This window comes from Chiloscyllium plagiosum, unplaced genomic scaffold (assembly GCF_037043375.1).
Source record: "Chiloscyllium plagiosum isolate Xiang-an unplaced genomic scaffold, Cpla_swu_hap1 HiC_scaffold_4, whole genome shotgun sequence".
NCBI classification, from domain to species: domain Eukaryota; kingdom Metazoa; phylum Chordata; class Chondrichthyes; order Orectolobiformes; family Hemiscylliidae; genus Chiloscyllium; species Chiloscyllium plagiosum.
In genome coordinates this window covers 72,736,107-72,763,654 of record NW_028270142.1, presented here as the reverse complement: position 1 = coordinate 72,763,654, position 27,548 = coordinate 72,736,107, and the positions used below count along the sequence as shown (strand labels likewise).

Below are 27,548 nucleotides of genomic sequence, written 5' to 3'. Positions count from 1 at the left end.
AAAATGGTTTTCACCAATTATGACAACTATTCCAATCCCACAGAATGGTATTTAACTCTCTTAATTTTGACAGAAATTATTGAATATCCCATTGGCAGATCAAGTTTATGTTGAACATAGCTGGCTAAAAGTTTCCAAGCAACAAGCCTGCTGTGGGCTAAATAAGAGGACTTCCATCAGGGTGGCTGGACAGCCTCGACAGGTGACTTTATGTTAACAAGGGATAGAGAAACATGGTTGGGCACTCATCATAACATTTCAGTGCCTCATATTGGAAGTGGACAGGAGATCAGGGCACAATGGGATCACATTTGATGCCTTTGCTGATACCCAGAGTAGGCAGGCAGGAGGCTGGAAGAACACAGCAAGACAGGTAGCATCAGGAGGTGGATGTTACGACACACCCTCTACTAATTTAAACTAGATAAAGCTCACCTTGTGCCATAATCTGTTCAACTGAGTGGCAAAGAACTATCCCAAATATCATTATTTAAAGAAAAAAATTAACAATTTTATCCTTTAAATCCAAAAAAGAACATGAGACAACAACTATTTACAACTCCTTTCTCTTAAACCTATCTTCTACCTCCCACTGGTCCAATAAAAACCCTGATTAAGATTTATTAAAAAAAAATCACGGTTCAAAGCCAGCCATCTGTGCCTATTCTCTTTTGTCGATTTTCCTGGGTTGTCTTTTCTTCAGTCTTCTGCTGCACAAATTTCTTATCCACAGGTACCTTTCAGAGATCTATTCTGCTTGCAGTCTGTTGGTTTGGCTGCTCTTTGCTATTCTCCCTCCTACATGTTTAAAATGTCTGATTTTATACCCCAAAACATCAGATCATTTCATTGGTTTTATGTTATCCAAAACAGTAAAATTCAAATTCGATTGGATTTTGGTATCTGGGACGTAATTTAAACTGATTGGCTAAATTTGAATTTGTTTTGTACCATGGCAACATAGCTCCAGCTGTTTGTTTTACTAAATGTTACATTTTTAAATTGTTCAGCACACTCTGAGCATCTCTAGATCCATGGATTAGTGGTGCTGGAAGAGCACAGCAGTTCAGGCAGCATCCGAGGAGCAGTAAAGTCTACGTTTCGGGCAAAAGCCCTTCATCAGGAATAATCTGCAGTCATTGTTTTTACTATCTCTAGATCCATGCCAGCTTCCATTCTCTTTTAAAAAGTACAGTAGACACATATCTTCATAACAGTGGAGAAGTTGTCATTTCGGGTGTACCTTCTTCAGGACTGGGGTTAGGTATAGTGAGGGAGCAGCTGATAAAGGGGGTGGTGGGGGCAGTGTGGTGAAGTGGGGATAGGTGAAGACAGGCTGTGGATACAACATGGTTGGTCAACGGGAGGAATGAATCTGGTAGGTGGCGGAGAGGAGTGGAAGGGAGGGGGAGGAGTTGGGGAAGGGAAGGGAGGACATTTAAAATTGGAGAACTCAACATTGAGTCCTCCAGGCTGTGGGCTGCCCTGGCAGAAGATGAGGTGTTGTTCCTCCAATTTGCGTGTGGGTTCGTTGGGGCAATGGAGGAGGCCAAGGATGGTTGTCAGAAAGGGACTGGGAAAGGGAATTAAAATGGGCGGTGACCAGGAGGTCCCATTGGCCCCTGCTGGCCCGGCTGAGATGCTCGGTGAACCGTTCCATCAGTTTACATTTGGTCTCCCCGATATAGAGAAGACCATATCGGGTGCATGTGACGCAGTAAACTGGGTTGTAAGAGACGCAGGTGGACCTCTCTCTCACTTGGAAGGACTGTTTGGGGCCCGGGATGGAGGAGAAGGGGGTGGTGAGAGACAAATGTTGGTGAAACAGACCTGTATCAATTTGAAAGAAACAAAAATTAACTTAAAAAGAAAAATTAACATGTATTGCATTTTAAACCATTCTCTTCTATGAAGATACCCAGCTAACAACATTTTGCGATTTATAGAGAATTCCAGTTTGTAACACTGCATTTTTCAATACTGGAAAATGTTTATGCTAGATAATTGTGTAGTTTCACGTAATACCAAACCAACTAATTGGCATGTGGTATATGACTTGTATGGTATTGCTTCGTATGGATTTGTGAAAGGTAAATAGAATATGGGGGAAGTCAAATTTCATTGGAGATTTGCATTGTACAGCTACATTGAATAACTGGACTTGGAAATCCCATTCACATTTGATTGCAGTGCTCGACAGAGAAGATGCCTCAGAGGGGTGAAGGTCAGAATTACTTGGCTAGAGTTGAGGAAAAATGTGCAATTACATTGCTTCGTATAGTCTCTATGCCACCAACTAGAGGCAGAGGAGAAAAACTGAAAGGAAATTACACAGATGCAAAACTTATTATGTAGTTATAACAGGGCAACTTAATTATCCAGGCACAAACTAGGATAGTAATAGCAGAGAGAGTCTAGGGTTCTGAAAGTCTGTTCAGGAGAATTTTTTATGGCAGTATGTTTCCAGTCTAATATCACACAGGGCGGAACAGTGATCATTGCCTCATAAAGGGTATGTTTAGCTATAGAGAAGCACAAGGAAAATCCACCATAAGAATACTTAACTAGTGGTGGGCGGCACAGTGGCTCAGTGGTTAGCACTGTTGCCTCACAGCGTCAGAGACCCAGGTTCAATTCCCACCTTGGGCAACTGTCTGTGTGGAGTTTGCACATTCTCCCAGTGTCCGCGTGGGTTTCCTCCTGGTACTCTGGTTTCCTCCCACAATCCAAAGATGTGCAGGTCAGGTGAATTGGCCATGGGTGGGTTACTCTTCGGATGGTCGGTATGGACTTGTTGGGCTGAAGGGCCTGTTTCCATACTGTAGGGAAACTAATCTAAACTAAAATCCAACTTCAATGGAGTAAAAATGGATAACATGGCATTAAAGGCTGGTAGGAAAAACAGCAAGTGGATAGTTCAGACACAATAAAACTATATACTCAGGGAGTGGAGTGCATTATTTCCCCCTCCAACTCTATTTTGATTTAATCCCTGCCCTCCCCTTCACTGTTTGATAACACAGCATTGCCCTTTGATGTGAAGGGCACTGCTTGTCACTGGCCTTTCTTCCTGGTGGTGGAAATTGAATAAAGATTCGTACACTTTGTGTCTCTCACTGTGTCTCACACCTGCACACACACAACATGGGTGCTGGGGAAAACAATAAGCAGTTGGGCGGTAGTGCGGGGGTTAAAAGTTTAAAAAAAAATAAAAATAAAAATAAAACTATATACTTTGAGAAGGGGAATAGCATGACAAACAAAGCCAGAGCTCCCAAGGGACAAATGAAATAAAAATTCAGAAAAACACGTGGGCCTATGATAGATGTCAAGTAGATAATATAATGGAGAATGATGCTGACGCTGGCATGGGGGCACAGTGGTTAACACTGCTGCCTCACAGTGCCAGGGACCCACGTTTAATTCCAGCCCAGGGTGACTGGCTGTGTGGAGTTTGCATGTTCTCTATGTGTCTGCTTGGGTTTCCCCTGGGTACTCTGGTTTCCTTCAACAGTCCCAAAGATGTTAAAGTGCCCTGTAGTGCCCAGGGATGTGCAGGCTAGGTGGATTAGCCATGGTAAATGTGGCTGAAGGATGGGGGGGGGGGGGTGATCAGAGAGTCAATGAAGACGCAATGGGCCAAGTGGCACCTATCTGTATTGTAGGGATTCTATGATTCTGAATTGCAAGGTTTACATGAAAAAATATATGAGAAGTAAAGATAAGGCATGAAGAGAGATAGGCCACTAACGTAAAACATAACCCTTCTCGTACAAGTTCACTTGATTTGGCATAGAAATAGTTAATAGGTTGTAAATGGAGGAGTGGGGCTGATTAGGGACAAGTTAATCTCTGATAAAGGATGTATACATGGAGATAGAAGATATTGCTGAGGTACCAAGAAGGAAGATGCTGCTCATGGTCGTGGTGAAAGACTATGAAAGTCAGACACTAAGAAGAATTAAAATTGATCTAGAGCAGCTACTGGACAGGCTGTCTGTTGTTAAAGTTGACAAGGCACTGAGACAGATGCGATGTATCCAGTGATACTAAGGCTTCCTTGGATTTCTGGAAGGCAATTAATAAAGTGCCTCACAACCGACATGTGAGCAGTGTTAGTGCTCATAGAATTAAATTAATAGCAGCAACATGGCATTAAAAAAAAAGGCTGGTGACAGGAAAAAAAGAAAGAGGGTGATTATTAGTAGATGTTGTTCAGACTGATCAAGGTTTGTAGTAGAGTAAACCCCGCCGCCGCCCTCCACCCCCCCCCCACCACCACCGCTTCACCCTGCCTCAGTCAGTATGGGGTCTCTTGCTGTTCCTGATTTTTAAAAAAATATATTTTTAAATGACCTAGACCTTAATGTAGAAGACACAATTATTAAATGATTTTTTAAAAATTTGAAGTACAGTACACCATTGAAAAGATGCTGTAGAAAAATGATCCCGGATTGTGGTTCAAGACTACAAATGGGATCACAGAGACAGAATCATAAAATTATACAGTACAGATGAGGCCCTTTGATCAATCATGTCTACACCACCTTAACATTGATTAGATTAGATTCTCTACGGTGTGGAAGCAGTCCACTTGGCCCATCAAGTCCACACCAGCCCTCCAAAGAAAACCCAGTTGCCTACACTTACCCCTGCATCTAACCCAGTGGACAATTTAGCATGGCCAATTCACCTGAATTGCACATCTTTGGACTTTGGGAGGAAACCGGAGCACCCAGAGGAAACCCACGCAGACATAGGGAGAATGTGCAAACTCCACACAGACAGTCGCCCAAGGCTGGAAGCGAACCTGGGGTGCTGGTGCTGTGAGGAAGCGATGCTAACCACTGAGCCACAGTGCTCCCCTGTAAACATACTATTAATCTATACTCGTCTCATTTCCCTGCACTAGACCCACAGCCTTGAATGTTTTGACACTTAAAATGCTCTTCCAACTCATTGGATAACTTGCTCTAATCCCTTCTGAAATTAGGGTCTTGAATCTGAAGAAAGAAACTGTGAAGGTATAAAGGTCAAGTCTGCTATTAGGGACTGGGTAAATAAACAAAAAACAACTTGATGACAGGGATTGGTATTATTGGCTAATGGCTAGCATTTAAAGAGTATTCTAAGGTCTACAATAGATACACATTCTTTTAAAGTGCAACACCCAAAGTTACCCATGGTTGAAGTTAAAGATGGCATTAGGTCAAAAAGGAAGGTGGCCAGAATTGAGATTGAGAACAATTTTAAACCAGCAAAGCAGGGCCCAGAATGGGATAAATGAAATGAAAAGACAACTTGCAAGAAACAAAAGGTGAAATGTACAAGCTTCTTTTGATATGTTAAAATGAAAAGATAACCGAGAACAAATGTGGCCTCATTATAGAAAAAAGAACATAGAAAAATACAGTGCAGTACAGGCCCTTTGGCCCTCGTTGTTGTGCCGATCCAAGCCACCTAACCTACACTAGCCCACTATCCTCCATATGCCTATCCAATGCCCGTTTAAATGCCCATAAAGAGGGAGAGTCCACCACTGCTACTGGCAGGGCATTCCATGAACTCACGACTCGCTGAGTAAAGAATCTACCCCAAACATCTGTCCTATACCTACCACCCTTAATTTAAAGCTATGCCCCCTCGTAATAGATGACTCCATACGTGGAAAAAGGTTCTCATGGTCAACCCTATCTAAACCCCTAATCATCTTGTACACCTCTATCAAGTCACCCCTAAACCTTCTTTTCTCCAATGAAAACAGCCCCAAGTACCTCAGCCTTTCCTCATACGATCTTCCTACCATACCAGGCAACATCCTGGTAAACCTCCTCTGCACCAGTGCCTCCACATCCTTCCTGTATATGGCGACCAAAACTGCACACAATATTCCAGATGCGGCCGCACCAGAGTCTTATACAACTGCAACATGACCTCAGGACTCCGGAACTCAATTCCTCTACCAATAAAAGCCAGTACGCCATGAGCCTTCTTCACCGCACTATTTACCTGGGTGGCAACTTTCAGAGATCTGTGTACATGGACACCAAGATCCCTCTGCTCATCCACACTACCAAAAATCCGACCATTAGCCCAGTACCCCATTTTTTTGTTACTCTTACCAAAGTGAATCACCTCACACTTACCTACATTGAACTCCATTTGCCACCTTTCTGCCCAGCTCTGCAGCTTATCTATATCCCGCTGTAACCTGACACATCCTTCCTCACTGTCAACAACTCCTCCGACTTTCGTATCATCCGCAAACTTGCTCACCCAACCTTCTAGCCCCTCCTCCAGGTCATTTATATAAATGACAAACAGCAATGGTGCCAAAACAGATCCTTGTGGAACACCGCTAGTAACTGCACTCCAAGATGAACCTTTACCATCAACTACTACCCTCTGTCTTCTTCCAGCCAGCCAATTCCTAATCCAAACCTCCAACTCACCCTCAATGTCATACCTCCGTATTTTTTTGCAGTAGCCGACCATGGGGAACCTTATCAAACATCTTACTAAAATCCATAAACACCACATCTACCGCTTTACCCTCGCCTATCTCCTTAGTCACCTTCTCAAAGAATTCAATAAGGTTTGTGAGGCACGACCTGCCCTTCACAAAACCATGCTGACTATCCTTGATCACATTATTCCTATCCAGATGTTCATAAATCCTATCCCTTACAATTCTCTCTAAGACTTTGCCCACAACAGAAGTGAGACTCACCGGCCTATAGTTACTAGGGTTATCCCTACTCCCCTCCTTGAACAAGGGAACCACATTTGCTATCCTCCAATCTTCTGGCACTATTCCTGTAGCCAACGAGGACATAAAAATCAAGGCCAATGGCTCTGCAATCTCCTCCCTTGCTTCCCAGAGAATCCTAGGATAAATGCCATCAGGCCCAGGGGACTTATCTATTTTCACCCTTTCCAGAATTTCCAACACCTCTTCCCTACATACCTCAAAGTCGTCCATTCTAATTAATTGTGACTCAGTATTCACACCGGCAACAATTACTTTCACTCTTCTCCTGAATCATCCTCGCAATCCTTTCTTCTACGTCTCTAGGACTATTAGGAGGCCTGTAGAAAACTCCTGACAGGGTGACCTCACCTTTCCTATTCCTAACCTCAGCCCAAACTACCTCAGATGGCGAGTCTTCATCCATCGTCCTTTCCACCGCTGTAATACTATCTTTGACCAGCAATGCCACACCTCCCTCTCTTTTACCCCCACCTCTGACCCTACTAAAACATTTAAACCCTGGAACCTGCAACAGCCAATCCTGTCCCTGTTCTACCCATGTCTCCGTAATAGCCACAACATCGAAATCCCAGGTACCAACCCACGCTGCAAGTTTTTTTTTTCGATTACCTTGGATTACCTTTAGATTTCCTACCTTATTTCGTATACTTCTTGCATTGAAGTATACACACTTCAAGCCACTTTCCTGTTTACAGGCACCCTCCTTTGAGATTGATGCCATGTTCCCAACCTCCCTACACTTCAGGTCCTGCATCCTAAAGCTACAGTCTAGGTTCCCATGCCCCTGCAGAGTTAGTTTAAACCCCCCCCAAGAGCACTAGCAAACTTCCCCCCAAGGATACTGGTGCCCCTCAGGTTCAGGTGTAGACCATCCTGTTTATAGGAGGTCCCACCTTGCCCAGAAAGAACTCCAGTTATCCAGATACCTTACAGTGGAGAACAGGGAAATTGTGAATAGTTTCTTCAAAAGATGATGTACAGAATTTTCCAGAAATGCTAGGTGACCAAGGGACTTCAGGAACTGGGAGCTGAAAGAAATCAGTATTAGCAAAGGGTATGTACTTGAAAAGTTAACTGGATTAAATGATGATAAACCCCCTGGACTAGATAAGCTAGATCTCAATAGATTGATGAAGGGGTCAGCACAGGTTGTGGATATACTGATAAGTGAGGATGCAAAATTTTATAGATTCTGGAACTGCTCATTCTGATTGGGAAATAGTACTAACTACGAATCTGATAGGAAGAATGGAGAATTGCACACCTGTCAGTTTAAGATCACTAGTAAGGGATATGTTAGAATCTATTATAAAGGATGTAATAAATGGACAGAGGCCACATGGGTTTAATGAAAGGAAACCATGGTTTCCAAATCTTTTTGAGATTGTTACTTGCAGTATAGACAAAAGAAAACCTGTAGATGTGGTGCATTTGGTTTTCAGAAGGTCTTTAATAAGGTCTCATACGAGTCTGAAAACTGATGATTAATGTTGCTTTTTAATTTTGAATATAAGCACAGATTCTGCATTTAATATATGCCAACTTTGTGCATTACTTTAATTGATCGATATAGTCTATAAGAACAAGGGCAGTAACAATGAAGGGTGAAAGCTCCAGTCATGTTAGTGGTAAAAATTACCATTAACATTACCATTACCACTGCTGGATTAGCGAATCAATGAATTAAAATGGTTTTAATTCACATTTGATTCACTTTCCAATCAGTGTAAGGAAGTGTTTGATTAAGCATAGCAAAATTTGAATCAGCATATGATATAAGTGCAGAGAATTAAAAGCTGGAAGAATTATGATGCTCATATTCTGCTCTTGTCTCAAGATGCTTGTTAGTTCAAATCAATTGCTGACAATATATCTTTCCAAGGGATTCACTGAAATCTAGATAGATTTAAAAACATATTTTACCTTTTGAACCAAGATAGTAAAATTGTAAATAACACTAAAAGCTTCCACAATTTATCGAAAACTTCACAATGGTCTCCAAGTTATTTCATGACGTCGAGATGACCGGTGTTGGAATGGGATAGACAAAGTCGGAAGTTACATGATACCAGGTTATAGTCCAACATGTTTATTTGAAATCACAAGCTTTCAGAACACTGCTCCTTTGTCAGGTCACCTGATTCAGAAATGCTGATTTAGTAAAAGAGCACTCAGTATCCCAGGAGTAGAGCACTTTATTTAGCATGTTTTGAGAAGATTTGTAGTTCAGGTTGAGGTTCTGGGTGTAGGTTTGCTCGCTGAGTTGGAAGGTTCATTTTCAGACATTTCATCACCATACTAGGTGACATCTTCATTGAGCCTCCGGACAAAGCACTGCTGATGATTCCTGCTTTCTATTTATATGTTTGGGTTTCTTTGGGTTGGTGATGTCATTTCCTGTGGTGATGTCATTTCCTATTCTAACAGCCCTGCTCACATCAATCAACATCAACCTGACCAAGGAAACACTGACTACACTATTAGAAGACCCAACGACACATACACCAAACACCACCAACTTCATCAGCAAGGACAGTATCGTCAAGCTAGCAGACCTATGCCTTACCACCCACTTCACCTTCAACAACAAAACCTACAGACAAACCAACAGAACACCCATGGGATCGCCGATATCAGGGTTCTTAAATAGAAAGCAGAAATCATCAGTAGTGCTTCATCCGGACGCTCACTGAAGAGATTACCTAGTATGTTGACGAAACGTCTGAAAATGAACCTTCCAGCTCACTGAGCAAACCTACACTTTATTTACCTGGGAATTTGAACAACTGGGGATGGAGATTGGTAGATTGTTCATATTGGATACTTACTGCGAAAGCTGATGCAGTAAATGTTTACAATTTTTATCCACTGCTTAAAGTAGAAAAGAATATTTTAAAAAGACTTAGAACACAATCAGAAACTGGATATCAATAAATCAACACAAGATATGGCAGAGCAAGTTGTGGCTGGTTTGCAGTTTGTTAACAGTAAGATGGTCCTTAGTGAACACTTTCTGTTGATACTTTTGTGCTGAATCTCTCCAGTTCAAGCTCAATATGCTGTAGTATGAAGTTGGCATGGAAGGAGAAGAACCTTGCAATCCAGTGATAGAAGAGCACAGTTTCAAATTGGGCTTAGTGTGATCAACAGTGATGGAGTAAGGGGTACCCGGATGAGATATGAATGTAGAAGCACACAAACAGATCCTGTCCATGAGTTACAACACAATTACAACCTGCAATGACAAGGGTTGAGACTGCTGGAAGCAAGGCTGGAATGCTGATCACAGCAATGTGAAGCAGCAAGCTGTCCAAGGTGGGTGAGGAGGAAGACGATAGCAAGAACACTTTATAATTGTTGAGGATTTATTATTTGAGTAGCTATATTTTGTAAACAGGATCAACAGCCCTCAATGGCTTGTTTTTAATGAGAGTGGCATTTCGAACACGTTCAAAACATGTACTTCACTTATCCGTGAGGGATCGAGTTAGGCTATATGGGTAGAACTGAGAAATAAGAGGGTGATCAACTTGATGGGATTGTACTATGCCTCCCGCTACCCCAGTACTCAGCAGGAAATCGTGGAGCAAATATGTAGGGAGATAGCTGTAAAAATAATAGGGAATTTTAACTTTCCAAACAAAGACTGGGACGATCATAATGTTAAGGGCTTGGATGTGCAGGAATTTGTTAAGTGTTGCAGGGAAAAAAATCTCAATCAATATGTAGCTGGTCCTGTTCGAGAAGGGGCAAAACTCAACATCCTCTTCGGAACTAAGGTAGAACAAGTGACTGGGGTGTCAGTGGGGAAGCACTTTGGGACCAGTGATCATATTTCTATTAGTTTTAAAATAGTTATGGAAAAGGATAGGTCTGATCCACAAGCTAAAGTTCTAAATTGGGGCATGACCAATTTTGGTGGTATTAGGCAGGAACATTCAAAAGTTGATTGGTACGTCAGTCCCAGGTAAAAGGACATCTAGCAAATGGGAGGCTTTCAAACATGAAATATCAAGAGTTCAGAGCCAACATGTTCCCTAAAAGACGGCAAGGCTGGCAGGAGTCAGACACACTGGATGATTGGAGATAGAGACTCGAGTCAAGAAAAATAATGTATATATTAGGTATAGGCAGCTGGGATCAAGTAAATACCTAGAGAAGTATAGGGGCAGAGGAGTATACTTAAGAGGGATATCAGGACTCAAAAAAGGTGACATGAGAAAGCTTTGGCAGGTCAGGTAAGGAGAATCTAAAGAGATTCTACAAGTATATTCAGGGCAAGAGAGGAACTAGTGAGAGGAGGGCCCCTTAAAGATCACTTCAGTATTTACCACGGAGAAAGAAACGGAAGCTAGGAAACCGAGGGAAGTAAATAGTAGTGCCTTGAAAAGAGTTCACATTACAGAAGAGGAGGCACTGGAGGTTGTCTTCAAAAGCATAAAAGGTAGATAAATCCCCAGGACTTGATAAAGTGTATCTCAAGACATGGTGAGAAACTAGAACAGAAATTGCAGGATCCCTAGCAGCTACAGGGTAGGTGCTGGAAGACTGAAGAGTGGCTGATGTTGTGTCTACATTTAAGAAAAGCTGCAAGGAAAAGTCAAGGAGTGACAGACTGGTGAGCCCAACTTCAATGGTGGGTAAGTTGATGGTGGGGATTCTGAGAGACTGTTTATGCATGTGTTTGGAAAAGTAAGGACTGATTAGAGATAGTCAGCATGGCTTTATGCATGATAATTATGTCTCACAAATTTGATTGAGTTTTTTGAAGAAGAGGTGATGAAGAATTTAGATGTCCAAATGGATTTTAGCAAAGCTTTCAAAAAGGTACCACATGGTTGATTAGTTAGTAAGGTTACATCATATGGGAGCCAGGGAGAGTTAGCCAATTAGATACATTATTGGCTTGATATTAGGAGAGAAGCGCTAGTGGTCCAGGATTGTTTTTCATACTGAAGGCCTGTGACCAGGGGTGTGTTGCAAGGATCAATGCTCGGTCCGTTGTTGTTCATCATGTATACAAACAATTTGGATGAGAACATAAGAAGCAAATTCAGTATTACAGTGAAGAGTGAAGGTTATGATTAAATTAGATTAGATTCCCTACAGTGTGGAAACAGGCCCTTTGCCCCAACAAGTCCGCACCAACCTCCCGAAGAGTAACCCACCCAGACCCACCTCCCTCTGACTAATGCACCTAACAGTACGGGCAATTTATCATGGCCAATTCACCTAACCTGCACATCTTTGGATTGTGGAAGGAAACCGGAGCACCCAGAGGAAACCCACACAGACACGAGGAGAATGTGCAAACTCCACACAGACAGTCCTCCAAGGCAGGAATTGAACTAGTGTCCCTAGATAAAGTGAATAGCCAAGACCTTTTCCACTGGGTAGTACAGTCTAAAACTAGAGGGGAAAGATTTAAAAAGGACTGGAGGGACACCTTTTTTACACAGTGGATGGTGCATATATGGAACGAGCTGCCAGAGGAAGTGGTAGAGGCATGTCCAATTACATGGCTTTGACAGGGAGAAAATGCTAAGCACGTTGATAGGTGTAAAGCAGTTGATCTAGTCTCAACCACAACCTCACCTTCCATCGCTAAACCATCACCTCCCAGACCATCCACAACCTCATCACATCAGGAGATCTCCTATCCACAGCTTCCAATCTCATACTCCTGGAAACCTGCACCACCCGTTCTACCTCACAAAATTCACAAACCTGACTGCCCCGATCGACCCATCATCTCCACCTGCACCTGCCCAACCTAATTTATCTCCTCATATCTTGACACCGTCCTGTCCCCCTTGGTCCAGGAACTCCCTACATTCAGGACACCACTCATGCCCTCCATCTCCTTGATGACTTTAGTTTCCCCAGTGCCCAATGCCTCAACTTCACCACTGACATCCAGTCCCTGTAGACTTCCATCCGCCATCGCAAAGGCCTCCAATTCTTCCTCTCTCGCTGACCCAAAAAATGGCCCTCCACCAACACTCTGATTCGATTAGCAGAACTGGTTCTCACCCTCAACAATTTCTCCTTCGAATCCTCCCATTTTAGATTAGATTAGATTACTTTACAGTGTGGAAACAGGCCCTTCGGCCCAACAAGTCCACACCGACCCGCCGAAGCACAAACCAACCCTACCCCTACATTTACCCCTTACCTAACACTACTGACAATTTAGCATGGCCAATTCACCTGACCTGCACATCTTTGGACTGTGGGAGGAAACCGGAGCACCCGGAGGAAACCCACACAGACACGGGGAGAATGTGCAAACTCCACACAGTCAGTCGCCTGAGGCAGAAATTGAACCCAGGTCTCTGGCGCTGTGAGGCAGCAGTGCTAACCACTGTGCCACCGTGCCACCCACAACAAAAGGGGTAGCCATGGGCACCCACATGGGCCTGAGCTATGCCTGCCTCTTCAGCAGATACGTGGAACAGTCCATCTTCTGGCACCATTCCCCATCTTTATCCCTGCCACATGATGACTGTATCAGCACCACATTGTGCTTCCACAAGGAGGTTGAATTTTCATCAACTTCACAAACACCTTCCACCCTGATCTCAAGTTCACCTGGACCGTCTCCGACGCCTCACTAGACCTCTCCATCTCCATAGACCAACTCAATATGGACATCCACTTCAAACCAACTGACTCCCACAGCTACCTGGACTACACCTCCTTCCACACCTCCTCGTGTAAAAAAGCTATCCCTTACTCCCAATTCCTCTGCCTCTGCCATCTTTGCTCCCAGGTGGAATAATTCCACTTCCAGATGGCCTCCTACTTTAAGAACCGCAATTTCCCATCCCATGTGATCAACAATGCCTTCTAGTGCATCTCCTTCACTTCCCACACCTCCACCCTTGAACACCACCGATCAAACCGCAATAGGATAGAAACCCCTGGTCCTCACTTTCCACCACACTATTCTCTGCACTCAGTGAGCGCATTATCCTCCACCATTTCCGCTGCATTCAATTAGACCCCATCACCAGAGATATATTTCCCTATCAGTACTCTGTAGAGTCCATTCCCTCAGTGACTCCCTTGTGAGGTCCATGCCCCCCACCAACAACCCCTTCCCTCCCAGCACCTACCTTTGCCATCGCAAGAGCTGAAAAACCTGCGCTCACACATCCTCCATCACCTCCATCGTTAGACCCAAAGGATCCTTCCACATCCGGCACATCCAAACACCTCATCTACTGCGTCAATGGCTCTCGATGTACTCTCCTCTACACTGGGAAGGACAGGACGCCAACTGGCAGAACGTTTCAGGGTACATCTCTGGAACACACGCCCCAAACAACCCTTCTGCCCTGTGGCCAACCATTTCAACTCCCTGTCCCAGCCCCACTCCCACATGCAAGTCCTGGGCCTCCTCCACCGCCAAACCCAACCCACCTAATGGCTGGAGGAAGAATACCTCATCTTCCACCTTGGGAATCCTCCAACCACATGGCATCACTGTCGATTTCACCAGTTCCCTCATCTCTCATTCCCCCACCTCATCCTAGATCCAATCATCCACCTCAGCACCACCATCTTGAACATCCGTCCTGCCTGCTTATCTTCCTTCCCATTAATCCACTCCACCCTCCCCTCTGACCTATCATCAACCCGCACCTGCATCTACCTATCACCTTCCCAGCTACCTTCCCCCCAGCCCAATCCCACCTATTTATCTCTCAACCCCCTCCCCCCACATTCCTGAAGGGCTTATGCCCAAAACATCAATTCTCCAGCATCTCGAATGCTGCCTAACCCTCTGTGCTTTGTCAGTGCCACACTTTTACACTCCTATCTTCAGCATCTGCAGTCCTCACTTTCTCATCGTCTCCATGGATCTCAGTAAGGCTTTTGACAAAATCTTTCATTGCAAATTGTTAAGGAGCTAAGTGCCCATGGGTTTGAAGGCAATTTAGCAAACTGAATATAAAATTTGCTCAGTGTGGTCAAAGGGTATTTTTGTGACTGGAAGTTTGGATACCGCAGTATACTATTTGTTGTATACATGATGATCTAGAAATGAGAACAAGAGGTGTAATCAGCAAGTTTGCAGATGACATGAAAATTGATGGTGTGGCAAATATTGAAGAGGAAATCTTTAGATTATAGGATGATACATACAGGCTAGTCAGATGGACAGAATAGGAACAAATAGAATTTAATTCTGAAAAGTGTGAGGTGATACATTTTTGGGATGATTAGCAAGGCAAGGTGTACACTTTGAATGGTAGGAGCCCAGGAAGTACAGAGATTCAGAGTGACCTTGCTGTCCATGTATACCAGTCCCATAAGATATCATGACAAGTCGATAAAATGATTAAGAATGCATATGGATTCTTGGTTTTATGAGTCGAGACATTGGGTTTAAGAGCCAAGGTTATATTGGAACTGTAGAATATTGTATGCAGTCCTGTAATCCATATTTTGAAGGGATGTAATAGCAATGAAGAAAATGGATAGATTTACTAGGGTATTGCTTGGGCTGGAGACTTTCAGTTATGAATAGAGTTTGTTAAACTGGGATTGCTTTCCTTCGAGCAGAAGAAATTGAGAGTGAACGTGATTGAAATGAATAAAATTTTGAGGGGTTTATACTGAGTAGACAGAAAGGCACTTTCCTGTTAATGGAGGAATCGATGACCAGGTGCTGAGAGGTAAAATGGGGCAGAACGTTTATAGGCCATGTGAGGAATAACTTCTCACCCTGAGGGTGGTGGGAGTCTGGAATTCACTGCCTGTAAGGTCGGTAGAGATAGAAACCATCGTAACATTAGGTCTTTAGATGTGCACTTGTGATGAAAGACTATGGGCCAAGTGCAGGTGAATAGAATTAGAATAAAAGATTAGGTAGTTGTTTTGACTAGCGTGGACATGATGGGCCAAAGGGATCTTCTTTATGTGCTGTAGATCTTTCTGACTGTATCTATAATGCTCATTGGTGAAGGCGACACAGACTGCACCAAAAAGGATCTTGGTGATATTTATAATGAGCAACATAGAGAAATCGCAGTTAAAACTATTAACGGCATAATTCAGTATTAAGTAAAATTTTGATACTGTCCATATCAGACTGTGCTGAAAATGTGTTGCTGGAAAAGCGCAGCAGGTCAGGCAGCATCCAGGGAACAGGAGAATCTACGTTTCGGGCATAAGCCCTTCTTCATAAGCCCTTTTCCAGCAACACATTTCAGCTCTGATCTCCAGCATCTGCAGACCTCACTTTCTCCTCAAACATATCAGACTGTGTACAGCTTTGCTCTTCTGATATAACTGTTGCCTTTTCCATTATGCTAATGCCATTAGAACCTAGATGCTGTGTCTGGTGTGTGGGTTCTTGTGATTTTAAAGCTTACTTGGCCAATGTACCCAGCATCCCTTGCTGTTTGGCCAAGTTAGTAATCTACGAGTAAACCTGTTGGACAAGAACCAAGTGTTGTGTGATTTTTAACTTTGCCCCACTCCAGTCCAACACCAGTATTTCCTCATCATGCCATCTAAATAATTGACTTGTTTCAAACTATTAAGTGTATCATCTTCTATGGCCAGAACTATAGAAAGTTTCAGAGTACCATCTACAAGGTTTCAAAACAGGGTTCGGCTTTCCAAGGAGAACAGCATGGAATGAGGTAGAGACCAGCTGGCCATCCAGAGGGAGATGAAGAAAAGCTTCACATATCGAGGGATAAAGGCACAGAGAGAGCAACTGCATAAATTTCCATGAGACTAGGGAAGTTTTGTAACCTTAAAAGGCCAAATAGGATTAGGGATAGTATGTTTAGATTAAAGATTATTGCAATTTTGTGTCAAGTAAAGTTGGGACTGTTTTGGATTGGTCTAGCTTGTGTTCATGTTGATTTAACTGCTTTCGCATTGTGGGACACCAGCACAAATTAATTCATATCATTCTGGTCAGAGTTGCCAGTACGAGGAACTAGACAACACACACCACCACTGCAAGCTCGCTTCCAAGTGACACACTATCTGACTTGGAAATACATTAGTCGAAAAGTGTGGCGCTGGAAAAACACAGGAGGTCAGGTAGCATCCAAGGAGCAGGAAAATCAATGTTTCGGGTATAAGCCCTTCATCAGGAATGTAAGGTGGCGGCAGGGGGTTTGTGGTAAGCTGAGAGATAAATAGGAGGGGTCGTGGGGCTGGGGAGTAAGGTAGCTGGGAAGGAAATACGTAGATGCAGGTGGGGGATTGATTGTGATAGGCCAGAGGGGAGGGTGAAACAGTAGATGAGATGTTTGGATCTGCAGGAAAATTTCTAGAGGGTGTGAAAGGATCCCTTGGGGCCTTTAATGGAGGTGAGTGGGGAGGTGTGGGTGCAGGTTCTACCACCTTCTGCGACGGCAAGGGAAGATGCTGGGAGGGGAGGATGGGATGGTGGGGAATGTGAACCTAATGAGGGAGTCACAGAGGGAATGGTCTCTGTGGAATGATAAAAGGAGTGGGGAGGGAAGTATCGCTCTGGTGATGGGATCTGACTATAGGTGGCTGAAATGGCAGAGGACGATGGGATGGAAGGTGAGGGCCAGGGAGGTTCAAGGGGTTGAGGTGTGGGAAGTGGAGGAGATACACTGGAGGGTATTTTTGACCACATGGAAGGAGAAATTGCGGGCCTTGAAATAGGAGGCTATCTGGAATGTTCTGGAGTAAAATTGCTCCTCTTGGGAGAAGTTACAGCAGAGGGGGAGGAATTGGGAGTAAAGGATAGTGTTTGGTGTGGGAGATGTAGTCCAGGTAGCTGTGGGAGTTTGGCAGGTTGGAAGTAGATGTCCGTGTTGAGTCGGTCCACCCTGCCAACCTCTGGTTACAGCGCATCATCTTCCATCATTTCCGCCACTTACAATCAGCCCCCACCACCACAGATACATTCCTCCTCCACTCCCCCCACACACACCCCAGTTCCAGCACCTTCCCTTGCCACTGTAAGAGGTGTAAAACCTGTGCACCTCCCCCCTCACCTCCATCTAAGGCGCCAAATGATCCTTCCACTTCCAAAAAAGAGATTTTCCTGCACATTCAAACACCTCATCTACTAGGTCTGTTGCTCTTGATGCGATCTCTTCTACATTGGGGAGATAGGATGCCAACCCGCAAAACATTTCAGAGAACATATCTTGTACACATGCACCAAACAACCCCACTGTCCTGTGGCTGACCACTCAACTCCCCCTCCCACGCCGCCAAAGACATGCAAGCTCTTGTCCTTCTCCACCGCCAAATCCTAGCCACCTAATGCCTGGAAGAAGAACGCCTCATCTTCTGCCTTGGGACTTTCCAACCATGTCATCAAATGCCAGTTTCCTCATCTCCCCACCTCCACCCCCCACTGCCCCCCCCCCCCCCCCCACCCCAGATCCAACCTCCACCTTGGCACTCCAACTGTCCATCTTCCATCTCATCTTTTAGCTCTACCCTCCGCTCCAACCTCTCAACATAACCCCACCTGCATCTACCTATCACCTTCCAGCTATCTTCCTTGAGCCCCACACCCCCTCCTATTTATCTCTCAGTCCCTTCTCTCCTCCCACCTCCCCTATTCCCTTATGCCAGAAATGTCAATTCTCCTGCTCCTTGGATGTTGCCTGACCTGTTGTGCTTTTCCAGCACCACATTATTCAACTCTGATCTCCAGCATCTGCAGTCCTCACTTTCCCCATCAAAATGTATCACCCAGGAGTTCGCTGGGTCAAACTCCTGGAATGCTTTCCCCAACAGCATTGTGCACCTACCTACAGAACATCAATGGCAGTGATTTAACAAGGCAACTGACCAGTTCCTTCTCCAAAGAAATTAGGTATGGGACAAAATGTTGGCCCAGAATTAATTTTTAAAAATATAAACAAATCTATCCCTGTCTTAATGCAGCACAAGTTTGCACAGCCAAATATAACAACACCATGACATTGAACAGAATGCAGGACTTCACCCAGAAAAATAATGTTTGAAGGGAGTTTGAACTGCGTCCAGGTTTACTGTTGAAGGCCACAACTCACAAAAGTCTTTGAGGAACAACTCCTGGCATCTTAACTTCAACAAGAACAAGGCATCTTTGCTTCACAAAGATGTTTAATTAAATCTGCCAAGTGATGAAACCTGAACTGTAACATCTAGTAACAGGAGGATAGCATTTCCTATGGCTTTCAACTACCAGTATATTAATCTCTGACTGCTCTTAGAGACAATACTTTTCATCTTCACTTAGAATCATGGAGGCATAGAGGTATACAGAATGAAAACATATCCTTCAGTCCGCTAGTTCAAACCAACCAGATATCCCATATACATCTAGTCCCATTTGTCCATATCCCTCTAAACTCTTCCTATTCATCTACCATCCAGATGCCTTTTAAATGTTGTAATGGTACTAGCTTTTTCCTCTGGCAGCTCATTCCATACACGTACTACCCACTGCGTGAAAAAGTTGCTCCTTAGATCCCTTTGAAGTCTTTCCCCTCACCTTAAACCTATGCTCTCTAGTTTTGGACTTCCCTATCCTGGGGAAATTACCTTGACTATTCACCCTATCCACACCCCTCATGATCTTATAAACTTCTAGAAGGTCACCTCTCAGCCTCCGACACTCCAGGGAAAACAGCCCCAGTTTATTTGGCCTCTCCCTATAGCTCAAACCCTCCAGCCCTCGCACCACCCTTTTATGAACTTTCTCAAGGTTCACAACATTCTTGCTATTGCAAGGAGACCAGAATTGAATGCAGTATTCCAAAAATGGTCTAACCAATGTCCTGTAGAGCCACAATATGATCTCCCAACTCCCACACTGAATGCACTGACCAATAAAGGCAATTCATCACTGCCATGTCCTTCAACTCTACTTTCAAGGAACTATGAACCTTGCTCAATGTATCATTTTGCAATGGCTGCTTGATGCCACACTCAGTTGAATGTGGCCTTGAAACTGAGTGCTGCTACTCTCACTTCTGGAATTTACCTCTTTTGTGCTAGTTTGAACCAAGGTTGTCATGAGGTCAGGAGCGGAGTGTCCCTGGCAGAACGCAAACTGGGCATCAATGAGCAAGTTATTGCTGAGCAGGTGCTACTTGATAGCACTGCTGATGACACCGTCCATCACTTTACTGATTACTGAGAGTAGACCGATGGGGGCAGTAAATGACTGTGCTGGATTTGTTCTGCTTTTTATGCACAGGACACATGCAAGTGATTTTCCACATAAATGCAAGTGTTGTACTGTACTGTAACAGCTTAGCTCAAGGAGTGGCAAGAATCATTAACAATAACCCCTCAGGTTCCTCTGCTCCCATAATCCCCTCAAAAATGAGCCTATGATGTCTTTCTGTGTTACTTCTACCAAAATGCTTTAAACTTACAATTCTCTGCATTGAAATTCATCTGTCAGGTGTCTGTCTATTTGTTCAATTTGTCCATGAACCTCTGAAGTTGTTTGGCATCATCATCACAATTGACTATTCTCATTTTCTTCCTCTCATCTGCAAATTTGGAGATTGTGCCCTCAACATCCAATTCCAAATAATTTCTATACAATCAGGAAAAGCAAGGTTCCAATGCCAATCCTTGGGGAATACCACTTGCAACTTTTCCTCTGATCTGAGAAATGTCCACTTTTCCTATGGCTGATTTTGTAATTCAACTCAGCCCTTCACTTTGGAGTCAGGGACACCTTTGACTTGCTCCTGCCAAATTGCTTTGCACACAGAGATTTCAAGCTATCTCCCATTTCTACATGGGATCCTTCTCATGACTTTTAGCCTCATTTCCTAATGCTAACTCAATGCACTTACTGTGAGGCTGCAGCCTTTGAACTGCATTGCTTTTTTACCCAGAGGCAAGCAAGGTTAGTGGTTTTGGAAGATGAAATAAATGAGAGTCACTGAGGAGTGAGAATGCTGCATGCAATAATTTGGCAGTCCACCAATACTGGTGAAGATTTTGTGTAGTGGCAGAGTTAAAGGTCAGTGTGAAGTAGCAGACAGAGGATCTTGGCATTTTACCTTGCAGAGCACAGAAGATCACTGACCTCTTTTCTACCCTGCTCTGGATTCTATCTGGCGCTGGAGACAACGCTGACCCAATCGCTATCATGTCCAGACTTGCTGTGTTTAGTGCTTTGTCCTCCTCTGGTGATCTACTGGGTAGAAGATGGCCCTCCTCTTGAGCACCCCATTCACCAAAATTTCAAAGTCTCTCTCTGAAAGCAGAGAGTCAACTTTCCTTTCAGAGACACAGTCAGGTTTCCTGAGAGCACAGTGTGCAAGCTAGTTCCTTTGATGCATATTAAAGGGTGTGGGGCTGGGTCTTAACTATGGAAGTTATGGCTTGTACACTGGAAGATCCTAGAAATAGCAGTAATTTTGTCTTTTTTGTCATACTGTTGGATGAAAAGGAGACCAAAGAGAGCAATTAATAAAGATGAGGAGCGCAATGAGGAGCGCAAAATAGCATGAGCAAAGACAGGTCACACACTCCATTGTTGTCTTTCTGTTGGCTGTGAAGTTGAATTGCCTAAGTTCATTGCATTTTTGTACCCAATCTCCCTTGTCACCACCCAGCACCTTCTCACGAAGACACTGCAGCTGTTAATCTTACTGTACAAACTGCACACAACCGGATACCTGATGTGTTGGGATCTGTCAACTTACTGTTGCGTAAACACATTTTGGGATCTTCGAAATATAGAAGATAAGAGTAGGAATAGACCATTTGACTCCTGGATCATCATGATTATGACTGATCATTGAGCTCAAAACTCTAATACAGCCCTCCACCATATCCTTTGATCCTTTTAACCACAAGGTTGATATACACCTCGTTCTTGAAAAAAAATAGACAATGTTTTGGCCTCAATCAATTACTATGGTAATGAATTTCAAAAGCTCACCAGTCTGAGTGAAAAAATGTTTAAACTATGACCCATGGTTCTGCACTTACCCACCACAGGAAATGTCCTTCCAAATCAAACCTGTCTTGTCAGAAAAGCATAGAATCGTAAAATCATAATAATTACAGCAAGATATCCACGTTCCTGTACACAAATCTTCACACTCGAGGCCAACAAACAGTCTGTCCTCTTTACTGCCTAGCGGGGGGGAGGAGGTGGTGAAGGTAGGTGGGAAGGTAATAGGATGCAGCTGGGGAGTAAGTGTGATAGGTCAGTGGTGAGGGTGGAGCGGATAGGTGGGAAGGACGATGGACATGTAGGACAGGTCTAGACGGCCGTACCGAGTTGAAGGGTAGGATCTGGGATGAGCTGTGGGGAGGGGAGATTTGGAAACTAGTGAAGTTGTGCTGATGCCATGTGGTTGTAGGGTTCTGAGGAAGAAGATGCCATGTGGTTGTAGGGTTCTTCCTCCAGTCGGCAGGTGGCTTGGATTTGGTGATGGTGGAGGCCCAGAACTGGCATGTCCATGGGACAGTTGAAGCAGTCACCACAGGGCGATGTGGTTGTTTGGTGTGTGTTCCCCAGAGATATTCTCTGAACTGCGCTGTGAGTTAGTGTCCTGTCTCCCCGATATAGAGGAGACCACATTGAGTGCAATGGACACAGTACATGAGGTGGATGTACAGGAAAATCTTCGCCTGATGTGAAATGATCTTTTGGGCCTTGGACCTTGACTGTCCTGCTCTTCGGATGCTGCCTGACCTACTGTGTTTTTCCAGTGCCACACTTTGACTCTGACTCTGACTCTCCTGCATCTGCAGACCTCACTTTTTCCTTCTTAACTGCCTGCTATACCTGCATACATAGTTTCAACAACTGGGACACGAGGACACAGAGGCCTTTTTGAACATTTCCCTCTCTCAAATTACAGCCATCAAATAATAATCTGCCTTTCCTATTTTTGCTACCAAAGTAGCCAACGTCATATTTATCCACATTATCCCCATCTGCCATGCATTTGTCCACTCAATCAGCCTATCCAAATCACCCTGCAACACCTCTGCATCCTCCTCACAGCTCACCTTTCAAATCAGCTTTGTCATCTGCAAACTTTGAGATATTACAGCTAGTTCTCTCATCTAAATCATTAACATACATTGCAAAGTGCTGAGGTCCTAATACCGATCCTGCAGTAGCCCACTAGTGACTGCTTGCCATTCAACAGATACCAGAAACACTGTTTCACAAGCCCTGTGCAGCTGTGAATATGTTCAGCAAGTTCCGTTGTAAATAGTGAAGATATTTTGAAGATAAACCTCTATTTAAAATGGAATTCCATGAAAGAATTGGATGACATAATTTAATCTGTTTGACCAATAGTTGTGATTCCACTTCACACTAACATTAAACGGGCAGCACGGTGGCACAGTGGTTAGCACTGCTGCCTCACAGCGCCAGAGACCCGGGTTCAATTCCCGCCTCAGGCGACTGACTGTGTGGAGTTTGCACATTCTCCCTGTGTCTGCATGGGTTTCCTCCGGGTGCTCCGGTTTCCTCCCATAGTCCAAAGATGTGCAGGTTAGGTGAATTGCCCGTAGTGTTAGGTAAGGGGTAAATGTAGGGGTATGGGTGGGTCGCGCTTCGGCGGGTCGGTGTGGACTTGTTGGGCCGAAGGGCCTGTTTCCACACTGTAATGTAATCTAATCTAATCTAAACACAAAGCTATATTCAGGTTAAATAGAATGAAAATTTCTCCTTGGGGAGTCATATTCTGCTTCTCTCCAACAGCAGGCCTTTTAACTCTGGATTCAGGTCACATTTATACGGTCTGCAAACAGAAACTGTGTGACAGTATTATGTAACTAGAGACAGAAACCTATGGAGATCACGACATTCGAGTAAAATCCGTCATATATTGCAATGCATCCTGTGAGAACCAAACAGGAAAAAAATGCAAAAACTAATTTCTCGACAAAGGATATTCTAGGGATCTAATGTTGAAACAGTAAATGCTGGAATCAATCAGGCAGCTTCTGTGGACCAAAGAAGGTGGGGTAATCATTTTGGATCAATGACAGTCATTTTCTGAGGCAATATCTTCATGATCACATGTTTGGCAAATTATTATTTAGTTCGGGAGGCAGAGTAGAATAATGATGGATCAATTTTGACTTAACATCATGTATAAATGGTACACAGAAGTGTTTGGTTTTGATTTATGTTGCTCTGTATGTTTTGAAGCAAATCAAAACAAGTTACGTATGATCGTGCTCATCAAGTTGATAAACCTTAAGTTCTGAAAGATTTAAATTTTACTATTGTGTAGTCAAAGTAAAAGTTTCACAGTGTAATACATTTTCTAACTTCACCCAGCATCAGTGGTTTGTTAGTTTACCTTTAAGAGATAAAGTATGTCACTACATTTTTAAGAAACATGTCAATGACATCATCACTACATCAAAGAAAGTTACGTAACGGAATCATAAACCACTTTACCCTGGATCACTAGAAGCAGATTGCATGCTATTCATTGCTGATCAATTGTAATTTAATAATTCAACATAGTCCAGACTCTTATACACCTGTGAATGTAATAGTTGTAATATATATCTGTTGGACTCTTCAACACTTCAATATCCAAGCCCAGTTTCTTATGTGCCAAGAATAACATGAGCATTAACACATCATATGAAACACTTTGCTGGAGACAAAAGATCACATTAGTGTATGGGAGGTCGACATGAATAAGTTGGACTAAAGCATCTATTTTTGTGTTGTACACGTCTATGACACCTGAGCCAGGCACAACACAAGTTAGGTGTAGATTAAAGTTTCTCTTTGTGATATGTTGTGAATCCAATCTCAGACAACTCAACCCTTCTGTACCAGATCAACATTTCATGACTTAAATTAAGTAGTAGTTTCCCCCTTCAAGCTCAAGAAGCTCTGAAAGAATCTTTCCATAATTTCATATAATGTGGTTCAGCTGAAACTGAACATTAGGTTTCATTGACTGAACTATTCCATAACGCAATCCATCTGGAAAATGGAGTTTGAGGAGGTGCAAACTCATTAAAATGTAACAATTTTGTAACAGCAAAGTTTAAAAGCAATGCTTCTCATCCTAGAAATACATAAGACAAAGAAGAAATAAATAAAGCCAAGTATTTTAAACCAATCATTCTCTTCCAAGACTCAAGAAACATCTTTACCATTTCTGTCATATTAAAGGTCAATAATGCAAAAAACTCAGCACCATCCAAAATAAAGCAGCCTACTTAATCAGCACTCCATCTACTAGTGTCAACATCTACTCCTTTCACCACTGACATTTAGTTTCAGCAGTGTGTACTGCAGCAACCCACCAAGGCTCCTTCAACAGCACCTTCCAAACTCGTGATCACCACCACCTCAAAGAATGAGCAGCAGCAGATAGGTGCGAAAGGCACCCAACTACAGTTTCCCCTCAAGCCTCTCACCACCCTGACTTGAAAAGATATTGCCATTCCTCACTGGGTCAAAATTCTGCAACTACCTCCCAATATCACCCCAAGGCAGCTCACCACCAAAATCTCAAGCTAAATTAGGGACAGGCAATGAATGCTGGCCCAGGCAATGGCATTCACATCTCATCAGTGAATAAAAGAAATTCAGTGGCATTTGTTAATAATTTCATTGGACAATTATTATTGCACACACACTTGATCAGCAGCTTGTGTGCAAGTGTACTTTTTGTGAAGTGCTTCAACAGCATGGTAAATCAAATTAAGAAAAGAATAAATGACTCTGCGTAGTTCATCATATCACTAAAAATAGACTCCAAAAAGAACTTAAATCTAAATCAGCAAAACAACAATGCTTGATTCAAGCAAAATTTAAAAACACAATTGTCCAGTGAATAAATTTTACCAATGCACTATGAATGTTTTACGCAGGCAGATGGGATTAGTTGTGAATGGCATCAAGGATGACACAGACATAGTGGGCCAAAGACTCTGTTCCTGACCTGTGTTCTACATTGTATGTTCAAAATAAAATCAGGTGACTTAGTGATCGAATTGCCCAAGTTTTACCTTGCTATTCATTATTATTCATGCATTTGTTTACATTTTGATTGTCAAATAAAAGGATATATATTTTAGGTTAATAGATAAACAAAAAAGTTCAAATAGGTCCCAATTTTAAGAATGAGACTAATCTTTAGCACACAATATTAAATCACCTTAAACAGTGGCCTTCAGCTGATTGCTGCCCATAACTCTCAGCACACTATACTTGTATTGGCATTGAAGAACAGAAATATATTTTTTTCAAAGATGTCCCTCAATGTAATCATCTACCAACACTCAATGCCACAGTTTGCATTTCTTTTCTGGAGAGCATATAAGGTTTTCCAGCAGCCAGATGTCTACTTCCTCATTCCATACACACTGCATCTTCTGAGTGAAAAGTTTTATACCTTTTCCCTCTCACCTTAAACGTATATCCTCTAGTTTTGGACTCCCTTACCCTGGGACAAGACCCTATCCATGCCCCTCATGATTTTATAAACCTCTATAAGATCATTGAATCAAACCTTCAAATAACATACAATGCTAGAAACACTGAATATGTACATCCACATAAATAGTTTCCCCATTTAATTAGTTTTCTTCATGCACAGTCTGGGCAGTAATTTGAGATACTGTCTTGCATCGCACATAAAACTATTCACATCTTAAATGCTTTGGTAGTACTGCAGTATTCAATAAGTCTGAAACAGTTTCTACTGTACATCCAATGTACATTTTCAATATCTTATTGTGGCAGTACCTACAATTTAAAATTAAAATGCTAAAATATTTTGAATATCCAAAACATGCAGTTATGAATCAAATGGCATTTCAATCACAATCTCGTCCATTGTATGGCTTGCTCTAAAAAATCAAATACTTATATTGTATGCCCTTCTGGTGATCAAAGATTTCTGTACTCATGGACATACTGTGTACATTCGGTCAATGCATAGCTGAACATATTTCACTTGATCAAAGGTCTCTGAATTAGGATGCTATATATCACTACAAACCACAGGCTCTGTTCAACCACAACCACCTAATTAAAACAGACAGTTCTAATCACACCAAAGTAGTTGTCATCTGCAGCAGCTTTGCAACCTTCCCCAGCAGTCGACTCGGTATGACTGTACTGCAGTTATACTGACACAAAGCTGGTCCAGCATCCATTTATACTGCACTATTTATATTACCACAACACCAAGGACGGTTCCTGCCTGAACAATTGCTTTTCGTAATATCATATTAAGTGGCAAATGATATGAAAACTCACAGCCATAACAAAATGAACGTAATGCATTCACACTGCAGTAAAAAAAAGCACCTATAATATTCACACCCTAATCACACAAAATAGCAACGTTCAGAGAAACAAAGCAACTTACTTCCCAAACGTATTGAGGAAACTGCATTTGCTGCCTACACGCAATCCTGATCCAAGGCCCGCTTCACATTGACTCCTTCAACAACTGCATAACAGATCGGCACTAGATCACACATGCTCAGTAATTTGACCTTCTCATTCTGGAAGCTACCAAACGGAACAATGTAAAGGGGGACTCGGATTAAGCTACAGCCAAGATCAAAGTACCTGTCTGCAACAATCCAGGTAATAAGGAGAGCATAAAATCCCAGTCATTAACAGAGACAGAGCTGGAATGCTGATGCAGTATAAACAATGCCCTCTAGAATACTAAAACTGGATTAGATTGCCCAGGGTGCTTTCTGCTTTATGAATACCTCACAGAAGATAGGTTTTCAGATCAACAGTGATACCTGTTTTTAAAGTTACCATTATTTCCCC

At 43.0% G+C, this 27,548-nt stretch overlaps 1 protein-coding gene across 5 annotated transcripts in view; it reads right to left on the bottom strand.

Annotated features, from left to right (window-relative positions):
• The window catches only part of oxr1a (oxidation resistance 1a), a 583,533-nt gene extending 556,212 nt beyond the window's left edge, over window positions 1-27,321 (bottom strand). The window contains exon 1 of one of the 5 annotated variants that reach the window (XM_087986357.1): window positions 27,130-27,321. The gene's annotated coding sequence lies outside the window, so the exon portion shown is untranslated. The remainder of the gene's footprint in view (window positions 1-27,129) is intronic. The other 4 variants (XM_087986351.1, XM_087986354.1, XM_087986353.1 and 1 more) reach the window with 4 other exon arrangements.
• Between the last annotated feature and the right edge of the window lie 227 nt (window positions 27,322-27,548).